Source organism: Neltuma alba, unplaced genomic scaffold (genome assembly GCF_004799145.2).
Source record: "Neltuma alba isolate B1F8T4 unplaced genomic scaffold, ASM479914v2 tig00010132_pilon, whole genome shotgun sequence".
Lineage (NCBI taxonomy): Eukaryota > Viridiplantae > Streptophyta > Magnoliopsida > Fabales > Fabaceae > Neltuma > Neltuma alba.
This window is the reverse complement of record NW_021635080.1, coordinates 146,081-155,822: the sequence shown is the minus strand read 5'-3', so window position 1 is coordinate 155,822 and position 9,742 is coordinate 146,081.

Below are 9,742 nucleotides of genomic sequence, written 5' to 3'. Positions count from 1 at the left end.
TTGACTGCTATTTAGGGGGTCCTAAACTCGAGTTGAAGCGTGATGTATTGGTGCAACAACCCACCACCCTTCTAAGTGCGATGGCATTGTCCAGGTTATTTTCTGAGCCGGTAATCACAGGGACTTCTGTAGCTCGGTCAACTACTTTCCAGCATGTGGCGACCAAACCACTTACGAGCAACATGGGTAGCAGCGGTACCACATTGACTGCTTCCGGAGGGGGAAAAGCTAGTTTGCCCCTACTTTTGCCCACACCTAAGACGATGCAAGTCCGAAGAGAGAAAGGCCTTTGTTATACGTGTGACGCTAAATTCTCACCTACCCATAAGTGCCCGAACAAGCAACTCATGATGTTAACAAGGGAAGAGGAACAAGGGGATGATGAAGAAATAGTTACGAAAGAAACAGAGGCCACCTCTACGTTGCACCATTTATCAATCTATGCTCTAAGAGGCACACGAGGGCCCGCAACTATACGATTCAATGGGTTTATACAAGGGCTACCTATTAAAATTCTATTGGACGGGGGGAGTTTTGACAATTTTATCCATCCTCGCGTCGTTAACCACCTCAACTTGACTGTGGTACCAGCACCTGAGATTCGTGTTTTAGGCGGGTTTGGTAGGATAGTGCGAAGCATAGAAGAGGTGAGGGATCTCGAAGTGATGGTAAATGGTAATAAGATTAAGTTAACTTTGTATGTACTACCGGTGGTAGGCACTGATATCATAATAGGTGCATATTGGTTGGAGACCTTGGGACCCCACGTTGCAGACTATAGCACATCCACGATTAAATACCTGCTAGACGGTAAGTTTGTTGTTTTAAAAGGATTTAGAGGACCTGTCGTGACTCAGGCACAATTCTATCATTTGGTACGGATACAAAACATAGATGCCATTGTCGAATGCTTCATGCTGACCCCCTTACAAGATGACTCGAATGAAACGTCGAATTCCACACAGATATATGAGAAAGAGGACATGCCTAAGGAGTTAACACGACTGTTAGAGAGGTTTAAGAGTGTTTTCGACACTTTGCATGGCCTACCATCACTAAGGGGTCATGAACACCGGATTGAACTATTACCGGGCACGGGACCAGTAAAGGTGCGTCCATACCATTATCCGGTGAGCCAAAAGACTGAGATAGAAAATATGGTAGCAGATCTGCTTCAAGAAGGATTGATACGTCCGAGTACTGGCCCTTTCTCTGCACCCGTCATCTTGGTAAAGAAGAAAGATGGCTCTTGGCGGTTTTGTGTGGATTACTGAGCATTAAATGCAGTAACTGTGCGTGATGCATTTCCTATGCCGACCGTAGACGAGTTACTGGACAAATTATACGGCTCTGTTTTTTATTCCAAATTGGATCTTAGATCAGGGTATCATCAAATTTTAATAAGGGAGTCTGATCGAGAAAAGACGGTATTTTGGACTCATTTGGGGCTTTATGGCTAGTCATGCCATTCGGGCTGATCAATGCTCCGGCAACGTTTCAGGCACTGATGAACACGATATTTTGTCCATTTTTGCGACAGTTCGTTCTCATTTTTTTCAATGACATATTAGTCTACAGTTCTACTTGGGATGCACATCTTAAACACCTTGAGGCAGTGTTGCAAGTCCTGACACAACACCATTTATTTGCTGAATTTTCTAAATGTACTTTTGGGCAACGGAAGGTAGAATACTTGGGTCATGTAGTCTCAGAGAGGGGAGTGGAAATGGATCCGACTAAATTGCAGGTAGTACAGAATTGGCCTAAACCTGAAAATGTCACGCAACTGAAAGGTTTCCTTGGTCTTAGTGGATACTACCGATGCTTCATTAAAGCATATGCGCAGCTTGCTAGTCCATTAACAAGCCTCTTGTGTAAAGATTCTTTTGGGTGGTCGGAGGAAGCCCAACGTGCTTTTGATGAACTAAAAAATGCGTTAACACATGCCCCTGTCTTGGCCTTGTCTGATTTTTCGAAACCTTTCATCTTGGAGACGGACGCATCTGGCAATGGTATTGGTGCTGTTCTAAGTCAGCAGAACCATCCTATTGCTTTCTTCTCTAAGAGACTGCCCCCCAGACTACGGGCCACGTCTACATACATGCGAGAGCTCCAAGCTATCACTGAGGCAGTCTCTAAGTTTCGCCATTACCTATTCGGGCACCCATTTATTATTCGAACGGATCATGCAAGCTTGAAACACCTCATGGAGCAAACTATTCAGACACCCGAGCAAGAGGCGTGCTTGCCTAAGCTTTTGGGGTATCGCTTTTCCATTGAGTATAAACCGGGCAAGCATAATCAGGCCACCAATGCTCTGTCTCGTGTCACGATGGCCTTGATGACTATGACTAACATGTTCATGGACCGAGTTTATTCAGTCATATAAGGGTCCCCTGAGATTCATCACCTCAAGGATCAGCTGACGCAGGGATATCCTATTGATCCTCACTATAATATGCGCCACGGTGAAGTGTATTGGGGTGATCGATTAGTGATTCCACGCAACTGCCCAAATTTAATTTCTGCCATACTTCATGAATATCATTCTTCAGTGATTGGTGGACACGCAGGTTTTACTCGGACTTTCTATCGCATTCACCAACTATTTTACTGGACCACCATGCGACAGGACATTCGTTCCTTTGTTAAAGCTTGTACCGTATGTCAACGAGCTAAGCTTTCCCAGTTACATCCTATCGGTCTTTTGAACCCACTCCTGATTCCTACGCATATTTGGGAGGATATTGCTGTGGATTTTATTGTTGGGTTACTAGTGGTGCGTGGCAACTCTGCTATTCTGGTGGTCATTGACCGTTTGTCTAAATATGGTCACTTCATTGCTCTCCCTGGTAATTTTACGAGTGCTCTAGTAGCTGAATTGTTTTTGTCTCATGTGGTAAAGCTACACAGTATTCCAAAGTCCATTGTGATTGACCGTGACAGGGTATTCACTAGTGCTTTTTGGCGCCATTTGATATGGCTTCAAGGTGCCCAGTTGAATTTTACGTCGGCCTACCACCCTCAATCGGATGGCCAGTCTGAGGCACTTAACAAGTGTTTGGAGTTATATCTCCGTTGCTTCGTTCATGATTTTCCTCAACAGTGGTTAAGATTCTTGCCTTGGGCAGAGTTATGGTATAATACATCTTTCCATCACTCCACGGGCTTGACTCCGTTTAAGGTTGTGTATGGCAGAGACCCACCTCCTCTGCTTTGACACTCGTCTGTAGCGGACACTCCACCTGATATTCACCAGCAACTATTGCAGCGCGATGAAGTTTTGGGATTTATCAAGTTGCATATTCAGAAGGCTCAAGCCAAAATGAAAAAATTCACTAATAAAAGGCGCTGAGAGGTAGAATTTCAAATTAACGATTGGGTTCTGGTGAAACTTCAGCCGTACCGCCAACACTCAGTGCAGTTACGTCGCTATCACAAACTGGCAATGGTCTACTTTGGACCTTTCCAAGTGCTGGAGTGGATCGGTCAGGTTGCATACCGTCTCGCCTTGCCAGCTCACGCAAAGATACACCCTGTTTTTCATGTTTCACTCCTCAAGAAATTTGTGGGTGCTGATACACCCCAACCATATTTGCCATTGCCATTAACCACCCTGCCGAAGGGCCTTATCTGTCAACCACTCAAGGTGTTAGATGCCCGCACCATCACTCGAGACTCTATTCTGGTTTCCCAAGTTTTGATTCGCTGGGATAGCACTCTAGACTCCACGTGGGAAGACCGCTCTAAAATGGCTGCACTGTATCTTGATCTGGCCCTTGAGGACAAGGTCCATTCTAATGGGGAGGGTATTGTAACACCGGAGCATATGGGCTTAGGAAATGGAGGCCCATTGGACATGCATAGGCCTGAAGCATTACATAGAAGCATGAGGATGCGGAAGAAAACGTGGAAGTTGCGTGCATTGGAGGGTGCAGAATAATATATGGATGTCAAAAACGGTTAGACGTGTGTGGAATGATTTGGAAACCTGATTCTCTCTCTCCCCACTGCTCTGTACTCTCTCTCCCTCCTTCATGTCTCTCTCTCTCTATCCGTGTCTAAGCTTATGTGTCATTGTGATTTCTGCATTTACGTACCTTCGTTTCCATGCATTTGCTCTGTAATCGCCAGATGAACACTTAATAATACATTCAGAGCTGAAACAGATTATTTGTGACTGTTGTTGAACGTAAACGTTACACAGAAGTACATTTCTTATTTGTCGTGCTTGTTAAAGATTTCGCCATTTCTTATTTGTGCTGATTTGGGACGCCACACATTGATCTCACCATGCTCTGTTACTCAGTTACGTAAGCCATTTGTTTGTTTGTTTATTTTATTTCATTTAATTATGTATGTATAGTAAAAATTATCACTTATTTATTGTAATTGTGCAGTATTGCTTTTTCAATAATTATTTGATCCTTCAGTCATCTATCCTTGCTTATATGTTGTAACTTACGATGTTATATGTGTCTTGTTCCCTTACCTTAAAGCAGAGAAGATCAATTGAATTACAGAACAAGTCCCTCAAACTCCTAAAACAGAACGCAATTTTAGTACAATGATTCTCTGTATGACTTCTAAAATTTATGATATTTGCCTTAGTCCGAGAACTGGTGCCAAAAAATAAATTAAATATTCCATGCCTCAAATATATTGTGTGTGTGTGTAACTTCACAAATTTGCTCGTCATATATATTAGAATCGTATGCCTCTAGGCCAGAGTCCTCTGTTTTTCAAAGCAGAGGAGGATGACACTGCTCATATATACTTATGGAATTTTATAAATTATAATAGGGTTAAGGTGCAATTTTAACAATAAAGTTTTCCCGAAATAGCACTGGGCACTATAAAGTTTATTTAGGTGCAAAAATATACATGAAGTTGTTAAAAGGGAGCATCTGGCACCATGCCGTTAATGTCCGTCAGTTTGCCGTTAGAGGGGCCCACAAAGTCAGTTTTAAGATGCATTTTTAACAACAAAGTTTGCATCAAGGGGCATTACGCACCATGAAATTTATTTGGGTGTAAAAATATACATGAACTTTGTAAAAGGAAAAAAATAACAAAATTCTTCAACCTCCATAAACATCCATTAATTTTATTCTTTTTGGTCTCACCAAATGCTATATTTTCTCTCTGTAAAATTTTACTTCCAAGCCGATCCATCTTTCTCTCATCATAGTCAACACGCACACTCTCTTTGTCATGTTGTTTTCTGAGCTTCCAAGCCTTTTATATGTATTTAAGCAAAACACATCTTTCCCTTATAGGATATGAGGTTCATTCCTTGCACCCGAGTACTACCTCCAGTCCTTAATATACGATCCAATGGACTAATTTAAGGATATTAAAATAAATAAATAAATTACCTTAAAATATTATATTATTTATTTATTTGATGCAATAGCATATAGTACATGATCTCTCTAAAATATTTATATGCATCATTAAATTATATATTAGTTTACAAGCCAAGAAAATTAATTTGGAGAAAAAACAATAAATATAATATTTTAAAGTAATTTATTTATTTATTTTAATCTCCTCAAATTAGTCCATTGGATCGTATATTAAGGACTGGAGGTAGTACTCGGGTGCAAGGAATGAACCTCATATCCTAAAAGGGAAAGATGTGTTTTGCTTAAATACATATAAAACGCTTGGAGGCTCAGAAAACAACATGACAGAGAGTGTGCGTGTTGACTATGATGAGAGAAAGATGGATCGGCTTGGAAGTAAAATTTTACAGAGAGAAAATATAGCATTTGGTGAGACCAAAAAGAATAAAATTAATGGATGTTTATGGAGGTTGAAGAATTTTGTTATTTTTTTCCTTTTACAAAGTTCATGTATATTTTTACACCCAAATAAATTTCATGGTGCCTAATGCCCCTTGATGCAAACTTTGTTGTTAAAAATGCACCTTAAAACTGACTTTGTGGACTCCTCTAACGGCAAACTGACGGACATTAACAGCATGGTGCCAGATGCTCCCTTTTGACAACTTCATGTGTATTTTTGCACCCAAATAAGCTTTATAGTACCCAGTGCTCTTTCGGAAAAACTTTATTGTTAAAATTGCACCTTAACCCATTATAATAATAGTAGGGAAAATTTCACTGAAGGACCGCTGAAGGCAATTAATTTCCAATAGCCCCCAAAACAATCTGACAAGCCACTGCAGGACCATGGGGGTGAATTGATATTAATTTCAAAACTAAAAAGACAGTGTTGCCCCTCAAACTATTACTCTGAAATTTGAAGTCTTTTCTCTCTCTCTCTCTCAACTCCCGATATCTGAAGCCCCTCTCGCTCACTCTCTAAAAATTCCAGTTCATGCAGTGAAGGAGATCGTTCACCTCACTGTCGCTACTGTTGTGCTGAGGAAAGATTTTGCCATCGTCATTGCTCTGCTGCGGAGAGCCTTCGTTGTCGCCCTTGCTCTAGCAACGAGAGCCTCCATCACCGCTCCTGCAAGTGTTGGACGAGAGCCTTTTGTGTAGATATGAAGCTGGTTAAACTAGAAAAGCTTGCAGGAACGCGAACTCTACATGAATTTATTGCTGAATACAGTTTGTTTTTATTTTAATAAATAGCTATTTTTGTGTACATATGAACCTCAATATGTATTTTTGGAATGGTTCACGAAGTGGCTATGACAATCCGTGAGTTGAAATCTATTTTGTATGGCTATGAATAGATGGAGAATTTCATGATGGTACTTAGAGGTAAACTGCCCTAAGTACTGAACTGAAACTAGCTAGCAACTATATAAATGTGTGAACAAATTAATCGACTTGCAAATGGACGTATTTTTATTGTTAATGCGTGTATTCTTATTGCAAAGTTCCTAATTCCACTTGTAAACAGTCACTTCCAGATTTGTGAATTGACGTGTTCAACTTTTTAAATGAAATAAATCTACTTGCAAAAGGACGTATTTTTATTGTTAACGAGTGTATCCGTGTTGCAAATTTCCTAATTTCACTTGTGAACCCTCACTCCTAGGCTTGTGATAAACTTTTTCAATTGAACCAGCTCACTTGCAAATGGATGTGTTATTCTTATTAATATACACATCCTATTTTTAAATTTTCTAATATCAGTTACAAATGATCCCTCCCAGACTTGTGAATAATCATGTTCAACTTCTTAAATTCAACTAGCTCACTTCTAAATAGACAAATTCTTATTGTTAATATACTTATCCTTCTTGCAAATTGTTTGACTCTAGTTGCAAATAGTCCCTCCCAAACATGAATTATCATGTCCAACTTCTAGAATTCAACTAGATCACTTGCAAATAGACGGGTTATTGTTGTTAATATGCATATTCATATTGCAAATTACCTAATTCCACTTGTGATTAGTGCTCCTCAGACTTGTGAATAATCATGTATGACTTTTTTAGTTATATTAGTCCATTTGTAAATGGACAAGTTTCTCTTGTGAATCAATGTATCTTTATTGCAAATTTCCTAATTCTAATTGCCAATATGACAACCAAATACCTATGACATCAAAGTGTTAATCAACATATTCTTATTGTAAATTTTCTAATTCGAGTTGTCAATAGTACATCACATACTTGTAAGCTAGTGGGGAAAGACAACAAATTGTAATTAATTGACATGTAACCTACTCATAGTATATTCCCTAAAACAAAAATCGTGCAAATTCTCCATACACAAATTTTAACACATTACGTCATTGTTTTGTTTTTTATTGTCTTTATCCATTGAAGTAGTTTGCAATAGCAACTGATTGTGTATTTCTTTTGGAGTAATGAGTCACCACAACTCAGACTTTAGTGAAGTGTATTATTCTTGTGACACAACAATAAGTACTGTCAATAGATTAACACAAGCGCATCAATGCAAACTCAAAATAATGAATGAACTCATGAGTAATAGAAAATGACTATCACACAAAGGATATTGTGACTAGTGCTTCCTAGGCAATTTGCAAGAAGGATAAGTATATTAACAATAAGAATTTGTCTATTTAGAAGTGAGCTAGTTGAATTAAGAAGTTGAACATGATTATTCACAAGTCTGGGAGGGATCATTTGTAACTGATATTAGAAAATTTACAAATAGGATTGTATATTAATAAGAATAACACATCCATTTGCAAGTGAGCTGGTTCAATTGAAAAAGTTTATCACAAGCCTAGGAGTGAGGGTTCACAAGTGAAATTAGGAAATTTGCAACACGGATACACTCGTTAACAATAGAAATACGTCCTTTTGCAAGTAGATTTATTTCATTTAAAAAGTTGAACACGTCAATTCACAAATCTGGAAGTGACTGTTTACAAGTGGAATTAGGAACTTTGCAATAAGAATACACGCATTAACAATAAAAATACGTCCATTTGCAAGTCGATTAATTTGTTCACACATTTATATAGTTGCTAGCTAGTTTCAGTTCAGTACTTAGGGCAGTTTACCTCTAAGTACCATCATGAAATTCTCCATCTATTCATAGCCATACAAAATAGATTTCAACTCACGGATTGTCATAGCCACTTCGTGAACCATTCCAAAAATACATATTGAGGTTCATATGTACACAAAAATAGCTGTTTATTAAAATAAAAACAAACTGTATTCAGCAATAAATTCATGTAGAGTTCGCGTTCCTGCAAGCTTTTCTAGTTTAACCAGCTTCATATCTACACAAAAGGCTCTCGTCCAACACTTGCAGGAGCGGTGATGGAGGCTCTCGTTGCTAGAGCAAGGGCGACAACGAAGGCTCTCCGCAGCAGAGCAATGACGATGGCAAAATCTTTCCTCAGCACAACAGTAGCGACAGTGAGGTGAACGATCTCCTTCACTGCATGAACTGGAATTTTTAGAGAGTGAGTGAGAGGGGCTTCAGATATCGGGAGTTGAGAGAGAGAGAGAGAGAGAAGACTTCAAATTTCAGAGTAATAGTTTGAGGGGCAACACTGTCTTTTTAGTTTTGAAATTAATATCAATTCACCCCCATGGTCCTGCAGTGGCTTGTCAGATTGTTTTGGGGGCTATTGGAAATTAATTGCCTTCAGCGGTCCTTCAGTGAAATTTTCCCATAATACTATCCATTTAAAGTAAATATATAAATAAAAAAAGTACAATTTAAAAGATACGCTTTTTGACCCAAAAAAAAGATAAGTGTTTACCAGTGCTTTTTTTTACAGTAAAATTGTAAGAGAATTATTTTAATATGATGATGCGTTAGTTCATTTTGTTTTTCTTCTCAATTTTCCTTTCATGCATCACATAAGGCATTACATTCATATTAATATTTTGCACACAACCAGGCATTTCAATTAGTTCACGTGGCAAAAATACAGAACAATATGAGTTATTATCAAGGATTTAAATATATGCTCCCAAGCACTAGCATTGGACATGCAAGAGAGGAATTTTAAATAGACAAAAAGCAGAGTCAACTTTAAATCCCCCGCAAAAACAGTCCTCTTTTTTTTCTTTTTTACATTTTGGTAACTAAGATGAGGAATATCTTCTATTTATAATAAAAACTAATTCCCCCCAATCCTATTTATATGCACTTATTAATAAATTTATGTAATTTAAATAAATTAGTTAAAATTGGATTTTTTTGGCCAAAAAATTAAAATAGTCTTTAAGAAAAGTCATCAGTTGGAAGAATTTGTTTAATCAATTAGAAAATCTTATAGTTAGTTGGGGATATTAAGGAAAAAAAATTAATGCTCCAAACAAAAC